This window comes from Scyliorhinus torazame, chromosome 14 (genome assembly GCF_047496885.1).
Source record: "Scyliorhinus torazame isolate Kashiwa2021f chromosome 14, sScyTor2.1, whole genome shotgun sequence".
Classification (NCBI taxonomy): Eukaryota; Metazoa; Chordata; class Chondrichthyes; order Carcharhiniformes; family Scyliorhinidae; genus Scyliorhinus; species Scyliorhinus torazame.
In genome coordinates, this window is record NC_092720.1 from 78,308,967 (window position 1) to 78,335,265 (window position 26,299).

General features: G+C 45.9%; 1 protein-coding gene across 7 annotated transcripts in view; it reads right to left on the reverse strand.

Moving 5' to 3' along the window:
* The window catches only part of nlgn1 (neuroligin 1), an 890,004-nt gene extending 864,016 nt beyond the window's left edge, over window positions 1-25,988 (reverse strand). For all 7 annotated transcript variants that reach the window (XM_072474390.1, XM_072474389.1, XM_072474388.1 and 4 more), the window contains exon 1: window positions 25,435-25,988. The gene's annotated coding sequence lies outside the window, so the exon portion shown is untranslated. The remainder of the gene's footprint in view (window positions 1-25,434) is intronic.
* Window positions 25,989-26,299: the final 311 nt, after the last annotated feature.

The following is a 26,299-nucleotide window of genomic DNA, read 5'->3' on the forward strand; positions in this document are numbered from 1 at the left end:
TTAAAAATCGAGAAACAGGAAATCGAGAAACAGGCGCTGAGGCTGATTAGGGAGAGAGGAAGTGGGACACCGAGAGGCTCGACCGTGGGCTGCCGGTCCTGACACTGAACAAGCTGGCTGGGGTGGAGTGGGGGGCAGGGGGGAACGGGCTACAGGGCCAGGGTGACCCCCTCTTCCCCCCCCCCCGCCCCACCTGGGACTGGGGTGTCCAGGCACTGAACGCCATTGCCAAGGCCTGCAAAGTTACCATTTGCTGCGCACCCCACTGACCATCCACCTTAGCCCCTGGTTCCACAGAGTTCCATCGGTTATATGGGTGCTTACACCACCACCCCCCCCTCTCCACCCAACCACCCCCGCACCCCTCCCTCCACCATACTGCACCACCATTCCCAAACCGGCCACCACCGGGCAACAAGGTATCACACGGCCTGCCCCAGGGCAACGTCTATATCAGCCCGCGAAGGGAGGCGCCAGGCGGGTGCTGCAGAGCATACCACTGGCAAGGGTAGCACCAGCAAATGGTACCCTTGGCAGTGTCCCAGTAAAGCGTTGCGTGGGTCATCCACATTGTGGTGGTCTGCTGCGTCCTCCATAACATCATGCAGCAGAAGGGCAACATGCTGGTAGAGGAGGAATATCAGCCCTCGTCCAACAAGGAGGATGCGGGGGTGGGCGAGGATGGGAAGGACTTGGGGACCCAGGCAGGCACGGGAGTCCGCACAACTTGCGCGCCAGGGCCAATGCGCATGGGACGCTCTGCTCGCCTCCAGGTTCACCAACTAAGGGGGAGGGGAACTGGCCAGGGGCACGGACACTGCATCCCACCCACACTTCCCTCTGACTCACCCCCACTCCCCCACCCACACTCCTGCCTGCAACCCCCTCTGTGATAAATATCTGCCGCACTATGGGGTGTGGGATCTGTGTTGGCAGTTACAGAGGGGATGATCCGTGGGAGGAAGGATGATGACACCCACTCTGGGATGAGCTCTAGTGCTCTGCATCGTGTGCCTGGCAATGCTGCCGACGCTCTCAGCCATGACCCGCTGTTACTGGGCCATGCTCAGGAGCGTCGTTGCAATGTTTCAGGTGGCTCTGGGATATGGCTGCCTCTGAGAGTACCATCTCCTGCCCCTGCATGTGGTTGGACTCCTCCAACTGCAGGTGTAGGATACTCGCCGGCAACTCCTCATGTAGTGCCTGGCTATTTGAGTGCATCTGCACAATTGATTGTATTCCACATGGCACCGGTGTTAGCCCCTCAACGGTCGCTGAATTGGTCCAGGTGCGGCGCTAGTTTTGCTGTCATAGAAGTCCACGATTCCTGCCCCGGCGTGAAGATTTAGTCTCAGGCACATAGAATCCAGCCACCTGTGTGCCCAATGAAGTAAAGTGATGCAGTGTGAGAATTATGCCCATAAATATCCAAAGAGATTGACCCCAACAGAAATCCTGGAATTAAACCACTTTCCTTCTGCTCGGGACGTTTCTGTCCTCCTTGAGCTTGCCTTAAGACACCTGTGTGACAGGTATACTGCCCCAGTCAAATTCCCACCTGCCATTTTCCTTGGAGCCTATTTTGTCAGCAGAAAGGTGAATGTTTTGGGTGGGGTGGTGAAATAGTGGTGAAAGATTCATTAAGAGACTCGATCAATTGAGAAATGTAATCAATTAAATGCACTGTGAAAAGTTAAGAGGCTGAACGGGCGGTCACTTTCAAAAGGGGGTGAAATTACTTTGAAAAGAAAAGGAGAGTGTGTAATTTTTCAGAGTACAATATGAAAGTACCACTATTCCAGATCCATGTCCGCAGGGATATTTGTGGTGAGGGCCAAGAAACCATTATACGCAGCACGATAAGCTACTTGGAAGGAAGTGGCTGTGTATGAGAAGATGTTTATTAATTCCACAAGGTAACCATTGCCAGATGAATAACAGAGCAGCTTAGGTGAGCCACAGAGAAGCAAAGGAGTATTTCTTACAACATCTTGTACAATAATCAAGCAATGCCCTTTGGGCCGTACATGCCATCATGTTCCAAGTCCCTGTCTTTGTCACCTGCAGCACTAATGTCAACCATCTTACATCCTGCAAAGCATGTTAACATATTATAATAGGTCCTTTATCCCTGCAATTAGTACCATCCATTCCATGAATCCTGACAGACTATGATTGCAGGATTTGAATTCTGCAGCGGGTAAATACCAAGTTTTCCTCTTGTTGGAGATCATGACAGACAATGTGAGAGAATGCTATGTTATGAGAAGTACACAAGCCCATTGTTTAATGCAACATGAAGAGGAAACAATGTCACTCATTGGTTTAAATTGTGACCTTGCAGTTAGGGGTGGAGATGTGTCAGACATTGTGCCTTCACTGAAAGAAATGTATACCTTCCCTTGCTTAATGTTTTTAAGTATTCTTCAATATTTCTACCAGCAACCAAATTGTGCATAAGAGATCCACAAAGACACCAATGATAGAATGCTACTCAATCATCTAGAGGTTTAGGGTGGTATTGACTATTGCTGAAAATGGGAATCGTCTTGGCCACTCTCTGTTTATAGCTGAAGGAGGAACAGCAACTACAGGAGATCGGGGTAGGAAGATGGGAGAGGCATGGCGGCGGACCTCTTGGAATTGTAAGATCACAGAAGAGGTGGGTAGCCAACAAACTTTGCCCACAAGTGCTTTTAGCCCTGAGTCACCTACCTTCTGTTTTCTGAGGTAAAGCGTGCATTTCTGCAGGAAGGTTTCCACAGATCAATGAAACCTCTTCCGGGTAAGATCTCCAAGGTTCATAGCTGCATATATAAAATTAAGTTAAAGCCTGGCATCTCTTGTAGTGTCACATATTTGTAGGGATTTTTAAAAAATCACGATTGACTCAAGTAACCATTTGCCGTTAGCCATGCGAATAGATCCAAATATCCAGCTGACTAAATTCAAATCAATTCTAAAAGCAGTTCCATTCATAGAATCTCATGGTACAGCAGCGTGCACTATCGACAAGATACCCTCCAGGAACTCACCGAGACTCCATAAGCAGCATCTTCCTAACCCACGACCACTACCATCTGGAAGGACAAGGGGAGCAGATACCCAGGAGTACCACCAGCTGGAGGTTACCCACCAAGTCACACATCATCCTGACTTATAAATATATTGTTGTTCCTTCATTGTCGCTGGATCAGAATCCTGGAACTCCCTCCCTATCAACACTGTGGCTTTACCTTCACCTCAGCGACTATAACGTTCAATAAGGCAGTTCACCACACCTTCTCAAGGACACCTAGAGATAGGCAATAAATTCTGGCCTAGCCAGCGATTCCCAAATCCCACAAGTCAATTTTGTTTAAATCACACTGTTTTTTTCTTCCCAAGTCCATCATTAACAAGCCAGAAAGTACCAATAAAGCAAACAAGTAAGTCTCAGTTTTGCACCATTTTCTTTAAGTAGTGCACTTCGGTAAATACAAAAGATTCTCAAAGAAAGCACTAAAACGGGACACAATATAGCTATTAAAAATCTTGCTACCAGAATGCCACATTTATAAAGTATCAAATGTCTGTAAGGCAAATAGATCTTGACCAAATATCCCAATGAAATATGTGAATAAATAAAAATATGGTTAAACATGAACAATCAGGAATGAGTAACTGAAACACAACCAAGGGAATCTGTTTTATCCCCAAAGCTAACACTCACTAATCAGCAAAGTGTTGCAAAATTTAAGATTGCTCAAAATTTCTCCAGACAGGTATTTGTCCCTTTCCTTCTTCACCAGGTACCCACTGCAGATAACAGTTACCAAATGCTGAACATTGCAGAATGCTGGAACAAAAATACATTCATTCAAAAAATTTGGAAAAGCCTTCTGGAAGTGTCCTCCAGATGGGTGTGCTCTTCTTTCTGAAATGTGCACGCCAGCACTTCCAGCTTGTACTGAAAAAATATGTGTGGGTGTATTAAATCATAGGCAGGATTTTAAGGAGTGCCGTATTTCCCAACTCCAACTAAAAAGTCAATCAGGAGCCCACCCACCAAAATGCTGGCAACCCCACAGCCATTTTATGCTCAGAGAACCTTTGATTCTTCCCGGATGGGGGCAGACGTCACCCAAAGGAGCTCAATCCCCATTGCCTGACAGCGGTTCATCCAATGAAAGCTACCGGGCTACTCTCTTGGCATAGGCTTTCCCCACCATGGGTAAAATAGCTGTGAGAGTGGAATGAGGCATGTAAGTGGCTATCAATTGGCTTAAGTGCCTCAATAGGCCAAAGGTTGGACTGACCATCCACACCTCCACCACCCCCTGTAAAATAGAAGACAGGTCGTGGCCGGGGGGGAGGGGGTAGGGGGGAGGGGGAGGGGGAGGGGGGGGGGAGGCCACACTCTGCACTTTATGAGCCCCGCTTTCAAACACGCTGCATAATCCAGTTCCATATGTCTGAGAGATTACTCATGGAACTTCAGTTTACATCCTGTTCCTATGAAATGATACAAGTCAAGAGAAAAATAAATCAGGTATCGTAACATGGGAAACAAGAGGAAAAAAGTCAGACAGCTGCACAGAAGCAGAGAGATCGAGATTTGTGTAAACTCCAAATATGCAAACAAAAATGTAGGAGGCAGGGAGAGTAGGGGGACTAAAATCAGTGGGAAGAAAAATAAAACTATTGATGGAGTCAAAATATCTTAAGAGGCCAAGAGTGAGACACATTCAATCGTTTAACAAATCTGATGTGTTGGGTGCTCTGGATCCGTGGAACACATACAGGCCACCCACACTTAAAATAGTGCAACACTCTTTTATTAAGTTAGAAACTGTTGAACATACTTTCACTGTGGGTTAACACGATGTTAGATTAAACTAAAGACCTATGCCTGTCCGAACCAGTCTATGCACTCAGCACATGGTGAGGATCTGTGCTGTAAGCTCTGTCTTTGTAGGAGGCTGCATCCCGAATGAGCTGGAACTCTGATGGCCCCTGTCTTTATCGTGAGTGTGCTCTAACTGGTGGTTGGCTGCGGTGTTGTGTGTGTTCATTGGTCTTCCTGTGTGTCCATCAGTGTGTGTGTATCTGCACCATGATATGCTGGTGTATATTATGACAAAATCGTTGAGCAATGCCATAAGGGATCTATAATAGGTTGCCAACAAATCGCAGTTGAACATGGGCGGTACGTAGGTGCAGTGGTTAGCATTGCTACCTCACAGCACCAGGGACCCGGTTTCAATTCTGGCCTTGGGTGACAGTCTGTGAGGGGTTTGCACTTTCTCCCCGTGTCTAATTGGGTTTCCTCCAGGTGCTCCCGTTTCCTTGCAGAGTCCAAAGGTGTGCAGGTTAGGCAGATTGTCCATGCTAAATGGCCCCTTAGTGTCCAAAAGATGTTTAGGTTGGGTGGGGTTATGGTTTTAAGGGATAGGTGGGGGTAGGTTTCTCTTTCAGAGGATCAGTACAGACTCAATGGGCCGAATGGCCTCATAGAATCATAGAAAAGTTATATAACAGCAGGAGGCCATTTGGCCCATCTTAACCATGTTAGTCTGAAGACACACAGGAGTCCTTTCTAATCTCACCTTCCTGCACCTGGTGCATAGCCTTGTAGCTTGCAACACTTAAGGTGCAGAGCCAGGTACCTTTCAAAGAGTTTAGGGTCTCCTTTTGCACTGTAGCGGTTCTATGGTTATGTGAGAACAAAATTCTAAATGTGTTTCACAATCTGAATAGTATCAATTAGTTGTAGCTACTGGTAACAAATTAGTTTGACTAATCGTAGGAAGCATGCAAAATTAGAAAGTGAAATTGAAAGAGAGAGTATGAGAAGAGAACGGCAAGTGACATACCTAAAGGAGAAACCAAAAATCTTCTATGGCATGTAAATAGTTAAAAAAACAGGAGGAGGAGAGGTGTAGCTGATTATGGACCAAATAGGGTGCGATTCCCCCCCAAAAATGTCATTTTGGGTGGGGTTGGTGGAATGATTCTGTAATGACATAGACCAGGCCTTTGAGATTGGCCAATTAGAATATGAGTTCCCTGATTAATGGCCCAATCAGGGAACCCCTTTCTCTATATATAACAGGGAGTGTCAGATCCTCTGCACTCCCAGTGTAGACAGCAAGCTGAATGCACATGGTTGTTCTGCTGTTGGTTTTTGGCACTTCAGGACGGCACCATACCACCCAGCATCAAATGGGTTGGCGGAGAGAGCCGTCCAGACCCTAAAGGTTGGGTTGAAAAAACAGCATCAATAGGCATTAAACTGTCGCGCTGACTATTCGGCTATAGGACAACCCCACCGTCACAATAGGAATAGCACCGGTGAAACTACTCATGGGCAGACGACTCCGAACCAGGCTGAGCCTACTATTCCCAAATTTAAGCGGAAGAGTGAAAGACACCAAGAGGCCCAATGCAGGGACCACGACAACACTTGCCGAGAAAGGCAGTTCAACGTGGGTGAAAAGGTATCGGTCAGAAATTATGCGAATGGCCCCAGGTAGCAGGAACGGTAAAGGCCAGGACAGGACCTGTGTCGTAGGAGATACGTGTGGGAAAATACGTAGTAAAAAAGCACATGGACCAGGTGCGGGCCTCAGATTTGTTTCCTCACCAGGAGCTGATTCAGACCGGCATACCGAGGACCGTGGAGAGTCCTCCCCGACAGATTATTCACACCCCTCCATCACACTGGTGAAGACATCGGACTCTGATATGGACACCATGGATGACCCCGCGGCTGTGCCCCTGCCGCCGGAGGAAGGGGTCGAACCGCCCCTCAGGCGCTCTCATCGGAAAAGACGGGCGTCTAGCTGTTATTACCCACCCCCCACCACGTCAGAGGCCGAAGTGGAGGATCCGGACCTGCCGCAGAAACAAAGAAGGTGATCCGTGAGTCACGAGGACCATGGGGGCTTCTCAGACTTTTTTGGGGGGGGGGGGGGTGAGAAAGAGGTGTAATGACTTAGGCCAGGCCTTTGAGATTCGTCAATTAGAATAAGAGTTCCCTGATTAGTGGCCCAATCAGGGAAGCCCTTTCTCTGTATCTAACAGGGAGTGTCAGATCCTCTGTGTGGACAGCAAACTGAATGCACCTGGTTGTTCTGCTGTTGGTTTTGTAAATAAAAGGAATTCTGGTGAATGGACTTCTGCCTCCGTGGACATTTATAGATTCCCGCCGGTGTTTGAGTGTATTCCAGACTGGTATTCACCCACACTTAGACATTCTTTGGAGCTTGGGGAGTTTGTCACTGGAAAATCCCACACTTAGAATGTTTTTCTGCAGTGTGAAACTAAAGACGCCGACAAGACCAGCTCCTCAGAGATTGGGGTGCCATTTTTAAACGGTGCCCAGACATTAAAGTTAGGTTGAGGGTCCCCCACACCATCCACTCATACACATCATGACCCCTGCAGACATGGGAAAGAACCCTACCCTCGACCCCAGATGGGCAACCTCTCTCCATCACTAAAGGACGGTGTGGCTGCCCACCCCACCCCCCCCAGCTCCAATCCCACAACACCCACAAGGATGACCCGACCTGACCCATCCATCCTGGTAAGTATCGGGGGATCGTGCCCTCCGCCCCGCAAGTAAGGATATCCCACTTTGGGATTGTTGTTGGCCCCCCACTTTTAACGCCCAACCCTTTTGGGCCCACAACCCCACTTCACCTCCCCACTCCTCCTATCCACTTCACCAGCCCCCCCCCCCCCTCCTCCCTTTCATGGGCATGGCCCCCCCCTAGGCCCTACCCTTTGTCAGTGGCAATCTGGCACCCGGGAATTGCCTTGTCACCCCATGTCATGTCAGGTTTGCACTGCCAGAATGCCAGGAGCACTGCCAGGGCACTGCCCTGCTCTTGACCATCCGGGAGCTCCAATGACCTCTGAGTCACCTGACGTGGCCATCATATCTGGTTTCCATTTTTGCAGTGACTACCGGGAGCCGGGAGAATGTGGCCTCAAATGGGCGAGCATATTCAAATGAGCCTAAGGGCGCCATGGATGTATCGCATATGGCTTGGCGCCCAGCACAAAACCCATTTTTGGCCTCTCCTGCTATGCACCCATTGTAACAGGATCGGCGCTGGGCGCAACGCGATGGGAAAATCGCACCCAGTATTTTGCACCTGTCTTTACGATGGAAGAATAAGATGTCAAAGTAGTAATGAAGAGACAGGTAGTGGAGTTATTTGATGGGCCAAAAATGAAATAAAGGAAGGGATTAGAAAGGCTGGCTTAATTTTAAATTGATAATTCACAGGACAGGATGAGATGCATCCGAGAAACTAGATTAGGAAGGGTGGAAATTATGGTGGTGCTGGCCATTATCATACAATTCTCCATGGATATGTCGGGGGGGGGGGGTGCCAGAGGACTAGAGAATTGTAAATGTTACACCATTTTTCAAATAAATGGTATAAGAATAAGCCTGGCCAGTTTAACCTCAGTGGTGGGAAAGCTTTTGGAAACAATAATGCAGGACAAAATTAACAGTCACTTGAACAAGTGTGGATGAGATAAGGAAAACCAGCATAGATTTGTTATCGGAAATCCATGTTTGAACTAAGCTGATTTCATTTTTGAGGCAACCGAGATGATTGATGAGGGTAATGCAGTTGATGTGTGTATATGAACATCCAAAAGAATGAGATGGCAGACTAGTCATGATGTCACTGGCCTAGTAATCCATGGGTCCAAGCTAAATCTCTTGGGGACAATGGGGGTTTATAAAACTTGGAATATAAAGTAGTTGCAGTAAAGGTGACCAGAATAACTCATCAATTATTGTAAAAACACCACTGGTTCAATAATGCCCTTTAGGGAAGATAATTTGCTGTTCTTACCCAGTCTGGTCTACAGGTGTTCTAGGCCATGGCACGCCTTTATACCATGAAAAATTTTTAAGCACGCCTCCTATTTTCTCCATTTGAACTGACTACCTTCTAGCCGTAGAATCCCTACAGTGCATTGAGTCTGCACCGACCCTCTGAAAGAGCGCTCTATCAAGGCCCACTACCCCAACCTATCCCTATACATTGATCACGGCCAATTCACCTAACCTGCACATCTTTGGGCACTAAGGGTAAATTTAGCATGGCCAATTCACCTAATGTGCTCATCTTTGGACTGTAGGAGGAAACCAGAGCACCCAGTGGAAACCCACGCAGACACGGGGAGAAAGTGCAAACTCTATACTGTAAATGTTACAAGGTCAGAATCTAACCCGGGACCCTGGCGCTGTGAGGAAGCAGTGCTAACTATTGTGCTGCTCCTGGCTAAAGCCTTTTCTCTCAAAAACCTCCTAAAAACATAGTGAGCCACCATCGAGTACAATTTTCACTAATTTAAGAAGTTCACAATGAAAGACTTAGCGCCAATTGTATGTCAAATATAATACATTTTACTGAAAATGTACACAATTTAAAACTTCCCCATTAAAGATTTCAATTGCTGTCAGTTTTTTTTAAAGTCACGTTTCTCAATGTGAAAGTTCATAAATGAAGGAAATATTGAGCAGTATCTTACCAACAATGTCAACATGGCACTTGGGCCTGCCTCTGTGAGCAGAGTGGTTTGATCCGGGGAGGAATTGCTGACAGGGCAACTTGCAGGCCTTGCTCCACTGACAGACGAATCTTCCTTTTGGTTTATACATAAGCCAGTGTTGAGAACGCCATCTCACACAGGTAAGTTGTGGTAACCGGTAATAGTGCGATCTAAAATAGATGGATATTCTTGTCCCGCAAGCAACCAAAACATGTCCAAATCTCTGCAAACTTCAGTTCCATCCTGTGTTCTGTGAATTCCTCTTGTTCTTTTAGTGATAATGTCTTTGATAATTCAAAAGAAAGTGAACAAAATGGATGATATACCCAGTCAAAGTGTTCCATACTCGTGGAGGGGAGGTAGCATTCCAACTTCTCTTGTGGTGTTTTAAGCTGTGTGGATGAGGTTGAATATCATTTTCCCAGCAAGATTTGCTGATGTCAGCTTGAACATCTCAATTGTTCCGTTTGCCACTTTTTCCTATATGGGGCCATAGCTTTGATCTGAGGCTTGACGTTTATCTGTGGCAGTCAGAATGTTCTTGTTTTTTCCCTGAATTTCAACATTCAGCTCATTCAGATGGCTGAAAATATCTGAAAGATATGCAAGCTCACCACACCAAGAATGATATTAAATCTTTGTGTGGTGATTCATACAGAGCCAAAAACTCTTTCAGTGCATTGTGGATCTCTTAAACATAAGAGAGGACCTTTCCCCGACACAGCTATCACACTTCTTCTATGTGCTACTTGGTAAACCCTGGTACTCCCATCTCTTTACAAAGAATAGTAACTAAGCATGATTTTAAAGGAAATGACTTTACATAATTCATGATTTTCACTGTTTGGTCTGATGCTGCAGTTAACTCAGGTGGCACTGTTTTGGCAACAAGGACTTCAAGGTGCTCTGTCAGTGCAGATGCTATTGCACTTGGTCCAGTTAAGATTGTTTTCCTCCAAATAAGAAGTTGTGACATGAAAGATTTCTCCTCCGGTCAAATGACCGGGCAATTATTTACAAAAGAAGAAATTCAAATATACCTGTCATTGGCTAGAGCTGACAGTGTCCCTTAATATCTGTGGATATCAATCAGCAGGGCACATTTTTCACTCATTTCTAATTTCTCCTGAAGCACTGTTCAATATTAACTGACATTTCATCAATACATTGTTCAATTGTATTATCACAAATAGGAACTTTGTCGATATCTTTGGCAGCATCAGCTCCCAACATTACTCTCATGATACATTTGCTTACCAGCAGAATTAGGTTTTTGCAATGATGTGCAGATTCTTCAATTTTTCCATGAGCTCAGCCACCAGGTTACTCACCTCCTGCATAGTACTTGAAACCCATACACACTTCAGCATGTGTTGATTTTGCTTTATATTTTGTTCTCTCAGGCCCTTGAAGTACTGTGTACCTTGCTGAGAGTGAACGGTGTTTTATATTGAAATGACACTTCAACTTACTTGGTACCATTGCAGCATTTGAGATCTTCTTCCTGCAGAATAGGCTCTCTGGGGTAGGGCAACAGCCATTACAAGTCCACGAAAATCCAAAGGCCAGGTACTATCCTGGCACTGGGTTACTGTCCGTGTGAAGTTTGCACATTCTTCCTGTGTCTGCGTGGGTCTCACCCTCATAACCCAAGATGTACCAGGTAGGTGGATTGGCCTCACTAAATTGCCCCTTAATTGGAAAAACATATTTGGGTACTCTAAATTTAAAAAAAAGAAAAAAATCCAAAGGCCAAGTAGCTGTCATTGTGCTGCCTGTGTACAAACATGGCTTTTATCTCCTAAGATTCTGTTCTTTCAGCCACACTTCACTTCGCTCAAAGAACCTATCCATGGAAAACTGGTCAAACACAGCACACTATACAATAAATGCCCTCAAGCATCAACTTACAAGCACAATTTCAGTTCTTCAGCTGTGCCAAGCAGAACACTGTTGCTCCAAAGGTGTGCCCTTGTCCCAATGCCCTGCAGCATGGAGTTACCAACCTTCAATTGCCTTCTAGGATCTTTGGGGCTTCTTTTGGAGACTCTCCAACTACGAGAGATTCTACCAAGATCACTCCACTTAAAGTTTGCTCCTCGCAGCCCTTTCGTTAATTGGAGGCTGTTTTTCTTTTCTGAGCTTTATTGGTTACTGTTTCATGCCTCTGTCTTCTTCCCTTACTGGAAACGTGTTTTTTTTGCTTTCTACTGTTCTCACTCCCAATTTTTTGACCTTGCCTCGCTCGGGGTTTTGGACCCTTTTTGTGCATTTGCTTATCGTTCAGGTGCACGGGGCCTTTGTCTTCAGCTTGGTGGTTGACATCTCCAAGTACTGAAGAACCTTGGGCCTCCTGCGCATGCGCCAGCCAGGAACAGACCACACATGTGTGGCTTGGATTTTTAACATTGATCAGGCTCGACCAGTACAAGAGAGGCCCGAGGTTCATTGGGACTTGGAGATGCCAACCTCGGAGCGGAAGATGAATGCCAGTTTTAGTTTATTTGCATGAATTTTGAATCTTATTTGGTGGCTTAGTTGGTAGCATACACAAATCTAGACCCTCATTGTAACCTGTAATGTGGTTGACTCTTAACTGTCCACTGAAATGACCTGGCAAACAATTCAGTTCAAGGGCAATTAGGGATGGGCAACGAATGCTGGTCTTGCCAGCAACACACACAGCACATGAAAGAATAAAGTGTCACATAAATTTGTCAGCAAAGCTGGAGCCCAAGAGTGAGTGGCAGCATGGATATATGAGTGACTGGAAACAAAAAACAATGAATCATAGAATTTACAGTGCAGAATGAGGCCATTCGGCTCATCGAGTCTGCACCAGCCCTTGGAAAGAGCACCCTACGTAAGCCCATGCCTCCATCCTATCCCCGTAACCCCACATAACCTTTTTGGACATTAAGGGCAATTTATCATGGCCAATCTACCTAACATGCACAGTCTTTGGACTGTGGGTGGAAACTGGAGCACCTGGAACCCACGTAGACACGGGGAGAACGTGCAGACTCCCCACAGTGACCCAAGCCGGGAATAGAACCGGATACCCTGGAGTTGTGAAGCAACTGTGCTAACCACTGTGCTGCCGAATTGCACAGGTTTGTTTCTCAGACTGGAGGAAAGTATACAATGGAGATCCCTAGCAATCAGTACTAGGAGCACCGCTTTTCTTGATTATTTATTAATGACTTTGACTTGGATATGCAGGACACAATTTCAAAATTGGCAGCTGACAAACTTGTAAGTATTATGAACCTTGAAGAGGATAGTGATAAACTTCAAGAGGATATGGTGAAATAGCGGGACACGTGGCAGATGAAATTGAATGCAATCTAATGTGAAGTGATGTGGGAAGTCGTGGAGAGGCAATATAAACTGAAGGAGACTCATTGTGGCTTCAGAGCAGGCAGATCTACAGTACTCAACTTCTCCCTATTTCAGCTTCAAGAGAAATGCAGAGAGCAGCAACACCACTCTACTTTGCCTCTGTGGAACTCACAAAAGCATTTCACACCATAAGCAGGACAGGTCTCCACTGGATACTAGAGAAAATTGGTTGTCCTCCCTAGATTCACAGTCTCATATAGTCCTTCCATGATAGCATGCATTGCACCATTCAGTTTGATGGCTCCATCCCTGACAGTTTTAAGATCAAGAGAGTTTAAACTAGTTCAGCAGGGGCTTGAGAACTTGACTTGTAGCTCCAGTATACAGGAGGTTGAGAGTAGTGAGGTCATGAGTAAGGTTTCAAAGTTGCAGGAGTGTACCGGCAGGCAGGAAGGTGGTTTAAAGTGTGTTTTCTTCAATGCCAGGAGCATCCGGAATAAGGTGCGTAAACTTGCGGCATGGGTTGGTACATGGGACTTAGATGTTGTGGCCATTTCGGAGACATGGATAGAGCAGGGACAGGAATGGTTGTTGCAGGTGCCGGGGTTTAGATATTTCAGTAAGTGCAGGGAAGGTGGTAAAAGAGGGAGAGGGGTGGCATTGTTAGTCAAGGACAGTATTACGGTGGCAGAAAGGACATTTGATGAGGACTCGTCTACTGAGGTAGTATGGGCTGAGGTTAGAACCAGAAAAGGAGAGGTCACCCTGTTAGGGGTTTTCTATAGGCCTCCGAAAAGTTCCAGAGATGTAGAGGAAAGGATTGCAAAGATGATTCTGGATAGGAGCGAAAGCAACAGGGTGGTTGTTATGGGGGACTTTAACTTTCCAAATATTGACTGGAAACGCTATAGTTCAATTACTTTAAATGGGTCCATTTTTGTCCAATGTGTGCAGGAGGGTTTCCTGACACAGTATGTAGATAGGCCAACGAGAGGCGAGGCCGTATTGGATTTGGTACTTGATAATGAACCAGGACAGGTGTTAGATTTGGAGTTGGTGAGCACTTTGGTGATAGTGACCACAATTCGATTACGTTTACTTTAGTGATGGAAAGGGATAGGTATATACCGCAGGGCAAGAGTTATATCTGGGGGGAAGGCTTTGATAAGGTTCCCCACGGTCGGCTATTGCAGAAAATACGGAGGCATGGGATTCAGGGTGATTTAGCAGTTTGGATCAGAAATTGGCTAGCTGGAAGAAGACAAAGGGTGGTGGTTGATGGGAAATGTTCAGACTGGAGTCCAGTTACTAGTGGTGTACCACAAGGATCTGTTTTGGGGCCACTGCTGTTTGTTATTTTTATAAATGACCTGGGCGAGGGCGTAGAAGGATGGGTGAGTAAATTTGCAGATGACACTAAAGTCGGTGGAGTTGTGGACAGTGCAGAAGGATGTTACAAATTACAGAGGGACATAGATAAGCTGCAGCACTGGACTGAGAGGTGGCAAATGGAGTTTAATGCAGAAAAGTGTGAGGTGATTCATTTTTGGAAGGAATAACAGGAAGACAGAGTACTGGGCTAATGGTAAGGTTCTTGACAGTGTGGATGAGCAGAGAAATCTCGCTGTCCATGTGCATAGATCTCTGAAAGTTGCCACCCAGGTTGAGAGGGTTGTTAAGAAGGCATACGGTGTGTTAGCTTTTATTGGTAGAGGGATTGCGTTTCAGAGCCATGAGGTCATGTTGCAGCTGTACAAAACTCTGGTGCAGCCGCATTTGGAGTATTGCTTGCAATTCTGGTCGCCGCATTATAGGAAGGATGTGGAAGCATTGGAAAGGGTGCAGAGGAGATTTACCAGAATGTTGCCTGGTATGGAGGGAAGATCTTATGAGGAAAGGCTGAGGGACTTGAGGCTGTTTTCGTTAGAGAGAAGAAGGTTAAGAGGTGACTTAATTGAGGCATACAAGATGATCAGAGGATTGGATAGGGTGGACAGTGAGAGCCTTCTTCCTCGGATGTTGATGTCTAGCACGAGGGCACATAGCTTTAAATTGAGGGGGATAGATATAGGACAGATGTCAGAGGTAGGTTCTTTACTCAGAGAGTAGTAAGGGCGTGGAATGCCCTGCCTGCAACAGTAGTGGACTCGCCAACACTAAGGGCATTCAAATGGACATTGGATAGACATATGGACGATAAGGGAATAGTGTAGATGGGCTTTAGAGTGGTTTCACAGGTCGGCGCAACATCGAGGGCCGAAAGGCCTGTACTGCGCTGTAATGTTCTATGTGCTATGTTCTATATTCTAAGAGTGGGGTGAAACAGTGCTGCGCCTTAATTCCTCGTAAGAAGTCTTACAACACCAGGTTAAAGTCAAACAGGTTTGTTTCAAATCACTAGCTTTCGGAGCACTGCTCCTTCCTCGGGTGAATGAAGAGGTAGGTTCCAGAAACATATATATAGACAAAGTCAAAGATGCAAGACGATACTCTGAATGCGAGCATTTGCAGGTAATTAAGTCTTTCCAGATCCAGAGGGGTAATCCCAGGTTAAAGAGGTGTGAATTGTCTCAAACCAGGACAGTTGCTAGGATTTTGCATGCCCAGGCCAAATGGTGCGGGGTGAATGTAATGTGACATGAATCCAAGGTCCCGGTTGAGGCCGTACTCATGTGTGCGGAACTTGGTTATAAGTTTCTGCTCGGCGATTCTGCGTTGTTGCGCGTCCTGAAGGCTGCCTTGGAGAAGACTTACCGAAGATCAGCCGCTCAAACACAGTCCACAGTGAAGGACCAGGTGAGACTTAAAAAGGGCTGGGTTAGCCAAGTGTTTCACTCCGGATTTGATGGAAGGGCTCGAGGGGTAGCGGTGCTGGTCAGCAAAAGGGTACGCTTCCAGATGGAGAAGGTGGTGGCAGATCAGGGGGGTAGATATGTGATTGTGACAGGGGCATTGGAGGGGAGATTAGTGGCGCTGTTAAGTGTATACGGTCCCAATTGGGACGATGTGGGATTCGCAAGGAAGGTGTTTGGGGCTATTCCCGACTTGGATACGTATGAGCTGATTGTGGGGGGGGACTGGAACCTGGTGCAGGAGCCAAGGTTGGACAGATCACGGCCGCGCTCACTGGTCCCATCAGGGGGGGGGGCGAAGGCGCTGGCTGGGCTAATGGTGGAAATGGGAGAGGTGGACCCTTGGAGGTTCCTGCACCCAAGGGAACGGGAGTATTCGTTTTTCTCAGTGGTCCATAAGGTATACTCGCGGATCGACTTTTTTGTGGTGGGGAAGGCTTTGCTGGCTGGAGTCAAGGGGTCGGAATACTCTGCAATTGCAGTGTCAGATCACGCTCCACATTGGGTGGATATGGTGCTAGAGAAGGGGGCAGCACAGAGACCGGGGTGGAAACTGGATGTGGGGCTTTTGGGGAACCAAGTATTGTGAGAAAATTGAAAACGTAATTAAGGAATATGTAGGTTTCAATTGTACGGGTGAGGTGTCGAAGGCAGTCGTCTGGGAGGCTCTAAAGGCGGTGGTAAGAGGTGAGGTAATTTTGTTTAAGGCTAGGGTGGATAAGGAGGAGAGGTTGGAGCGGCAAAGGGTAATAGATGAGATGTTGGCGGTAGATAGAAGGTATGCAGAGGATGGGGACCGGCGAAGCTGGAAAAGAGGAAGGAACTACAGGCGAGCTTCGACCGACTGTCCACCAGGAAGGCGGTGCGCCAACTGAGACGAGCAAGGGTAGCAGTTTGTGAACATGGAGATAAGGCGTATGTTAGCAGGTCAGCTTCGGAGGGAGGCAGCGTAAAGGAAAATTCTTCAGGTGAAGGATAGGGCAGGGAAGTTGGTGGTGGCCCTAGTGCTAATTAACAAGGTTTTTGAGGAGTTTTATGAGAGGTTGTACAAGTCAGAGCCACTCGGAGGAGACCGTGAGATGCAGGAATTTCTCGATGGGTTGGAGTACCCGAGGCTAGGGGAGGGGGACAGGGCTACATTAGAAGGAGCAATAGTGGAGCAGGAGATAAAGGATGCGATTGGGAGGATGCAGTCGGGGAAGGTGGCAGGGCCGGATGGGTTTCAGGTGGAATATTATAAAAAATTTAAGGATAGGTTGGCACCCCCGATGGTGGGGATGTTTGAGGAGGCAATAGGGAAGGGGGTGTTGCCGCAAACCTTGGGGCAGGCATCGATTTCCCTGTTACTAAAAAAGGATAAGGATCCGACGGAATGTGGGTCGTATCGGCCCATATCACTTCTGAATGTGGACGTAAAAGTGTTGGCGAAGGTACTGGCGGGTAGGCTGGAGGAGTGCCTCCCGAAGGTGATAGGGGAGGATCAGACGGGGTTAGTGAAAGGGAGGCAGCTGTTTTCGAACATTAGGAGGGTTTTGAACGTTGTTATGGCACCGGCGGAAAGAAAGGAAACAGAGGTAGTTGTGGCATTGGACGCCGAGAAGGCATTTGATCGGGTAGAATGGGGGTACCTGATGACAGTGCTGGAGCGGTTTGGGATTGGACCAAGGTTTGTGAACTGGGTAAAGCTATTATATAAGGAACCGAAGGAGAGTGTCCGCACAAATAATATCAGTTCGAGATATTTCTCTCTCCACCGTGGGACGAGACAGGGATGTCCTATGTCCCCCCTGCTGTTTGCACTTGCGATTGAGCTGTTGGCCATCGCATTGAGAAGTTCGGGAGCATGGAAAGGAATAGTGCAGGGGGGATTAGAGCATAGGGTGTCCTTATATGCCGACGACTTGCTGCTGTATGTGTCGGAGCCGAGTGCGTCGATAGGAGGAATATTGGAGCTACTGCGGGTATTTGGGTCTTTCTCGGGGTACAAGTTGAACCTGGACAAGAGTGAGTACTTTGTGGTGTCTCGGCCGGGGGTGGGGGCAGGGGTGGGGGGCTGCCATTCCGTAGAGCAGGGACTCATTTTAGGTATCTGGGGGTGCAGGTTGCCCGGGAGTGGGGGAGGCTTCGCAGATACAACATCACTAGTTTGGTGGGGAGAGTGAAAGCCAATCAGGCAAGGTGGGATGGCCTTCCTCTGTCACTGGCAGGTCGGGTACAGGCGGTTAAAATGAATGTGTTGCCGCGATTCCTGTTTATTTTTCAATGCCTACCGATTTTCCTGCCAAAGTCTTTTTTCAGGGCGATTGAGGGAAGGATTACCTCATTCATATGGGGAGGGAAGGTGGCCCGAGTGAGACAGGTGCTGCTACAGAGGGGAAGGCAGGCAGGGGGTTTGGGTCTCCCGAACTTGTTGTACTACTACTGGGCGGCGAATGTGGAGAAAGTGCGGAGCTGGGTCAGAGGGGTCGATTCTCAGTGGGTCAGAATGGAGGAGAGTTTGTGCAGGGGGTCGGGGCTGAAGGCACTTGCAACAGTGCCGCTCCCGATCCCGGTTCGGGATTTTGCCAGGAAGGAGATACAGAGCTTCCCAGAGGAACCGGCCTCCACATTGCTGGAGGAGGTGTTGACGACAAGGGGACTGGAGAAGGGGGCAGTGTCAATGGTGTACGGAGCTATTCTGGAAGAGGATAAGGCACCACTGGAAGGGATCAAAGCAAAGTGGGAGGAAGAGCTGGGAGAGGTTATAGAGGAGGGGGTCTGGTGTGAGGTGCTCCGGAGAGTGAATGCCTCCACCTCATGTGCGAGGTTGGGGCTGATACAGCTGAAGGTGGTATATAGAGCGCACCTCACGAGGGCGAGGATGAGCCGATTTTTTGAAGGAGTAGAGGATGTGTGTGAGCGGGGGGCGGGGGGGGGGGGGGGGGGGGGGGCGTGAATCACGTTCATATGTTTTGGTCCTGTCCAAAGCTAGGGGAGTACAGGAAGGAGGTGTTTAGGGTAATTTCCAAGGTGGTGCGTGTGAAACTGGACCCGGGTCCCCAGGAGGCCATATTCGGGGTGTCGGAGCAGCCAGGGTTGGAAACAGGAGCGGAGGCAGATATCATAGTCTTCGCCTCGTTGATCGCCCGAAGGCGGATCCTGCTGGGATGGAGAGCAGCCTCTCCACCCAGTGTCCTATTGGAATACTTGACCCTTGAGAAGGTTAAGTTCGAACTGAGGGGAAGCTCTGAGGGGTTCTACAAGTCATGGTCACTATTTATTATGCACTTTCAAGAACTGGATAACATCGAACATTAGTTGGGGGGGGGGGGGGGGGGCGGCTGTGTAGATTAAGGGTGACTATGGGTAATCCCTGATTCCTTTTTGTCATTTATTTATGTAAACATGTGGGCTGAGGTTTGGGGGTTGGTGGGCGGATGGGATCGTTGTTATTATGGGGATTGACATATCTTGCTGATTAATGTTTATTGTTGATGGGTGTAAATGTGGGAGAAAATGTGAAAAAGGAGAATAAAAAGAAATTTTTAAAAAAAGAATTACCTGCCCCATACATATGTCATGTTTCCCCTCACCATCGAACTATAGTTATGGGAAAGCATGCTGTAATCTGGCTCAACAACCCAATCAGCAAATTCCTTGGATCTACTGTGAGAAACAACATGCCTTTTGACGAAGAGCTCAACAGATGAATTGGAAAGGCAGCCACCATCTTTGTCCAACCAACAAAATGGGCAAGGAAAACAACGAACTGACCCACAAGACCAAGATGCTTATCTACAAGGCCTGCATCCTCAGCACATTGCTGCAGGCAAAGCCTGGACAACTTAGACCTACCAAGGAAAAAGGCTCACTAAACTCTACCTGCAATGCCTACAATGCATTTTCACCATCACATGGAAAGACAAAGTCACCAATGACATAGTCATTTCAAGGGCAAATATGCCGAGCATACAGGCACAAATCAAGCAAAGACGGCTTCGCTATCTTGGACATGCACTCAGGATGGAAAATAGCCACATCACGAGAATATGTTACACAAGGAATAGCCTGTGCCAAGAGACCAGCAGGATAGCCAAAATGTGGTTCAAGGATGCTGTCAAAGGAGACATGAAAGTCCTCAATATCAATCACAATAAGTGGGAAACTGGCTGACAATCGATACAAACGGTAATACCAACTCTGGCAGGAATTCATCATCCTGACGACATATGGTTTTTGGAAGCTCTAAAGCACGCACCACCCTGTAAACAAGGCATCCAGCAGAGATCACCTGCATCACAGGCAAGGGGCAACTTGTATGTTGTACTTGATGACAGACTTGTTTTTCCAGAATTGGCTTGTTCAGCCAACAAAAGAAGTTCAGCAGATTATCTCCCCTGACCGCACCAAAGTCCCGTGGCTGAACTTCCATTGTCTAGTTGCATTTAAGTCATTATCTCACCAAGAAAACATGGATGAAAACTAATACTTAATTGAACATATTTCAATGAGTTTGACCTTAGTGTCAATGAAATAAAATCCTTAGCACCCACCATAAAGTTATGGTGACAAAATTGCTAATAGTTTATTTTAAATCTCTGCAGATTTCTCATATTTTAAATATTTGAACCATAAGGGTTCATTTTCCATTCACAGTAGCCAAGAAAATGCCTGTCATCAGGAGTCCACGAACAAAGTTTCCTAATGTAAAATAGCATGATTCCACTATTTGCGGCACAGGTGATTAACTAAGGAGAAAAACAAGCATACTCACACAAGAGGTATTTCTAGGACTACTGTCTTTGTTCCTTTATTAAACGCAGCAGGTTGCTAAAAGGGTCTCCTGCCAACTACAAAATGTATACTGTACAAATAAACATAACTGCATATCATAGAATCCCTACAGTGCAGTAGGAAGCCATTTGGCCCATCGATTCTGCACTGACCCTCTGAAAGCACACCCTACCTAGGCCCACGCCCCCATCCCATCCCCATAACCCAGTAACCCCACCTAACCTTTGGACACTAAGGGGCAATTTAGCATGGCCAACCACCTAACCTACATATCTTTGGACTGTGGGGGGAAACCAGAGCACCTGGAGGAAACCCATGCACAAAGTGGAGAATGTGCAAACTCCACAACGACAGACACCGAAGGCCGGAACTGAATTTGGGTCCCTGGTGCTGTGAGGCAGCAGTGCTAACTACTGTGCCATGATGCCGCCCTTATACAGCCAGTGACTATTTGTATTGGCTATACTGGTGCCATTTATCAACTCATTAATCAGATAAAAATGTGGCAATAATTGTAACGAAAGGCCAATGTAGAATTTATTTTAAGGTAATGGATTTACAAACCATTGGTACAATAACTATTACGTCCAAATTAAGAAGCAATTCCATATAATTTTGTCATGGTTATTTTAGGTTGGAGGATGTATTCAAAACTGAGTGCAGTATTTTGATGTGAAATTTTGAGAAGGTTGCACTTACATTTTCAAATTATGGCATTAACATATTTAGTAATGGCTTATGTAATAAAATATAAAGTGTTGAATACACGTGACAATATTCTTTGTTGTAGTCTGTCATATGATTTGTGGCATTTTAAACTTGTATAAATCATTAATTCTGTCAAAAACATATTCATGTATCAGCACTGCCACCTATAGATCATTTGAAATGGTTTGCAAGATTTTGGTTTTCCTTATTTCGCGGACACCTTGCTTTCAAAAACTTGGTTTGTGAATTGATGAGGTTAAATCAGAATAATTTACTTCATTAAACAGTAAAATTGTCAGTGATTCTTCTATTTTCTACCATGAATCTATCATAATGCCTTTTAATGATGGTATGGATTTTGGTAGCAGATGTCCAAGGTAATGTATGATTCTACAATATTATATTCGAGAACAAGAAAATAATTCAAGACCACAATTTTCACTTTGTTATAACTGACCTATCAAGCGTGCAAATTTTTTAACTGGAAATTTACAAAGTACATTCCTCTGACCATGATTTCAAAATGACTGCTGGTTGGTTGCTATTCGGGTAGCACGGTACCACAGTGGTTAGTACAGTTGCTTCACAGCTCCAAGGTCCCAGATTCGATTCCCAGCTTGGATCACTGTCTGTGCGGAGTCTGCAAGTTTTCCCTGTGTCTGCTTGGGTTTCCTCCGGGTGCTCCGGTTTCCTCCCACAGTCCAAAGATGTGCAGTTAGGTGGATTGGCCATGCTAAATTACCCTTAGTTTCCAAAAAAAGGTTAGGTGGGGTTACTGGGTTAAGGGGATAGGGTGGAGGCTGCTCTTTCCAAGGGCCGGTGCAGGCTCAATGGGACGAATGGCCTCCTTCTGCACTGTAAATTCTATGATTCTTTCTCTCTGGTCAACTCGCTAAGAAGCTCCTTAAATACATACCTTTATCCTTGGCCATTTTCTGTCATCCTTTGCCATCCCACCCCCCCACCCCCCACCAAAATCTCCTCTCTAAGTTTCCCTGGTTCTAAACGTTGGTGCATTTCAGTCCCCACTATAATTTACTGCGAGTTTAAACTACCACTGCCCATCTCCCAAGAACGCCTGTTCTATGCTTCTCTTCAATGTGCACTGGATATTTTCTAAATTTGTATTCCAAATTCCTGGGCTTTTCTTGACATCAAAACTATGCTTCTGCTAGAGTGCACCACCAGACTCAGCTACTGTTTCTCAGGTGCTGCTCAGTAATTTTTTTCTAATTCTGATAAACTCTTCCTCCTCCTCCTCCTCCTCTCCTCCCCCCCCCCCCCCCCACACAAACACCCCGCTCCAGCTAGGTGCTGCTCATTCCCCCCCCCACCACCAACTATTATTAGGGCTGAGCCTGTGACAGGCCAAATGATTCTACCATTTTTTCAAGTTTGGTTGTTCTATTTCCTGGCTCGAATTGCATGCTCCTGGGCAGAAGCACATTGCTCTATTACTTTTGGGTTTTAAGGTGACCTCCAACTTTGCCACTTTGTTTCTGCTCTTCAGCCAATTTGGTGCACATTCTGGATCTTCATTCCAGTGGAACTGCCTCAGAAAAAGGTATTCCCTCCAATGCTCTGCCCTTCAAATTGCTTCTGGACTCACTCAGTTGTCACATTGTCTCCAAACTTGACCGCAGTTTGATGATGTTCCATGTTGACTCCCAAATTACTGATGTCAACTTTATCCGACAACAGGACCTCCAACATTAATTCTGCACTCCCTTCTATTGTCATTTTATTTCGCACTCCTTTCCATTGCCATTTTATTCCTTGTCCACTACCAGAAATGCCTCATCATTGTTCTATAACAAAGCCCATTTCACTTGAATTCTTTGTGTCCATTTGCTTGTACATTTTGGCCGCTACTCCAGATTGGAGCATGTCATTTGTATTTCCCCTTTTGTTCTTTTTAATTTAAAAAAATCGTTTTTCTATCTATTTTAGACCCCCTCACTCCTGTCTATCATCTTTCCTCCCTACATTTCCCCATTGGTGATTCTGCCCTCCTAGATCTCTACCCTTCACACTCCTTGATCTTCCTACACTCTCCACTAACTCACCAGGCTCAACTCTCTGAAATAAGACTGAAAATGGCCTCCAATCTTGGCATCCTCCAAGTGCCCATCACGACACTTGCTGATGCTTTCTTATGACCCGTACCTAAAGTCCATCCTACTCTCCACAATAACTTTGCCATCTAGTATGTCAAATAGGGTCTAATCTTGCCAATCTCATTCAAAACTCCAAATGTCTAGCCTATCATGCCCTCTCCGTTTTTATCTTGCCCATGAGACTCACTTGTTGCTCCCTCGTCCCTAATTCCGACTGAACTCATGACCACGCAACTTCCCTCCCTGGCTCCCACATTAGCTGATATTGTTAGTGGTTTCTCTCCTCAGGTACCATCTCCAACAAGTCTGTCATCGATACTCCTCTCACCTATTTCCACCTCCATAACATCACCTGTCTCCAATCCTGTTTTAGTTCATCACCTCATCCTTGCTATTATTTGACTATTCCAAAACACTCTTCATCCGCCTCTTATTTTCTTTTATATACTTCAGGTCATGCAAGCTCTGCTGCTCACACCAAGTCCCATTCACCATCATCCCTGTATTCACTGATCTAATTCCCATCGTCCTTTTCAAATCCCTTCAGGGTTTCCCCCTCCCCCATTCCTCCGAATTTGGCGTTTGGGCATCCCTGATTTGAAGATCTGCCCCATTGGAAGCTGTACCTTAAGCTGCCAAGGCCTCAAACTCAGGAATTCCCTAAAATTCTCCCTCTCTATTCCTCCGCTAAGGTCCATAGCATCCGGACAGTGCAGAAGGAGGTAATTCGACTCATCGGGTCTGCACCAACCCTCCAAAAGAGAACTCTTCCTCAGCCCACTCCCCCACCCTATCCCCGTAACCCTGCTGCTCCTTTATAAAACGTTATCTTTTTCCATGCTTTCGATCATCAGCCCCAATATCCATGGTGTCTAATGACGTTTGATAAGGATCATGTGAAGTGCCTTCGAGCGTTTTCGAACCTTGAAAAGGTGCCGAATAAATCACGTTGTGGCTGTTTTTGAAGATGACTTAAGGTCCAACTCGAAAGTAGGTTAATCGCGGTAGTTTGAAAATCTCCCGTTTCGCAAATATTTTTTTTAAAGCTGGCTTTGTTGTACACATCCTCGCCGATATGCAATTATTCCAAAAATCTACAGGCGAAATTCAGGAATTGACCGCTAATCTACGCGCGAAAACTTAATCTTAAAGCAATCGTCTGTCTACATGCTCCGAATTTACTCAAAAATATGGTCAGTTAATTAGGGTCTCGTGCTTTGCGAAAGCAATTAGCCGCATGATCACAAAGTTCATCCTCAGATAGCTACCAGGACGAGCAATTAACTCATTGATATCTGCATCACATGGAAGATTACTCCAGTCGAATAATTAGGCATTTTCTGAAAGGCCAGCACATTTTCGCATGATAAACGTCCCCACATTTTTGCATGCGTTATTGCAACGTCCGCTGATATTTCCGTAGTGTCACAATATGCACAATACCAGTAGTATGTATGGCAGCGCCAGCGTTAAACCATGATCAGCGAGGAAGTGAAGTGAAAAGAAATGCAAAAGGTAAGAAAAACAAAATAAAGCGAAACACTTGAATACTCGACATACGTACGAAGACACATACACGATGTACATACAAGCACACACAAGACCGAAGTTGCAATCGTACACCTTACTGATCCATTCTGACTTCACTATTAAAAATCAATTTCGATTCTCAAGTTTCAATAGTGGTTTTGAACACAGTTTCTGATAAATATTCCCAATCTATATTGGCATCCTCCCTTACAACATCAGGGAATTTGCCAGGAGAAAGTTCCAGACGGAATATGTATTTATATTGTGCATCAATCGACGGTAATTAGCTATTTGGAAATAGTGGCTGCTTTTTCACGTCTTTTAAAAAAATGAAAATTGCACCATTTTCATCAGACGCCTTATAGTGTTCCATCCAAGGATCAATGAACTGTTGGGGCTAATTGAAATGGGCCAAGTTAAAACCTGTAATCCGTGACACTGGAGATTTTCGGTCAGCGGTGCTTACCATAAACAAAGTTTCCTATTTTCCTCGAGCACTGAAACAATTTGATATATATTTTTTTTAATTAACTAATAAAGACACTCACCTTTCAATTCTTTCTCCTGGCACTTAGCGCTCCTCTGCCCATGCGTTAATTAGCTCCTCTCTCAAAATATTGACGGGTATTCCAATAAAATCCACAGAAATCCAGAAACAATATCCTATTGTTAAAACAAAGGTTTTGGATGTTGCTTCTTCAGTTCCCAGCTTGCGTGCATCCCACATCTATCGACATCGGAAAGCCTTAAGAAATCCAATGGCGGACTACAGCTATTCGATTCTGATTTTTCAATCTGGCCCGTAAATGCATTCCTTCCTCGATATTGCTTCCATTTTCAGATATATTTATTGTAGATCCTAAGTCGTTGGCAAATGCAGACAAGGAAATTGTAATACCCTCGCGTACGTATATTCAAAAATACCCCCGAAAGTAAAGGATCCTTTCTTCAAAAAATGTACAGTTATGTTACTGTAGCAGCACCATTTTCTCAACTGAATAGTGTATATCCCAGCCAAGCGCTGCAAATTATGCACCTAACTGAGTTGAATACATTTCAGATCCGATTTGAGTGGAAGCACGAACATTGGGGACACATCAAGGTACTTCGCCAACGTCAGAGCAGACGTCAGCGTCAGATACGTCGCTAAAAAAATCTTTTTATAGATAATTCCAGCATGATTCAGGTTATAACTAAATACCTTTCCTAGTAGCTTTTATTTATTCGACAATCCAGCTTATCTAATGGCATTTGACTTCTCTTAAAAAGTAATTTTCCAAAGTTAATTTCAAGTCAACGGAATGACAAACCGGCTAATGTGACAGAAATGCCGTTTTCTGGGACTTCTCCAGGACAAAGTGGTATGGGCTGGAAAAGACAGCTTCACTCTGAAGAGCCTGGCACTCATTAACA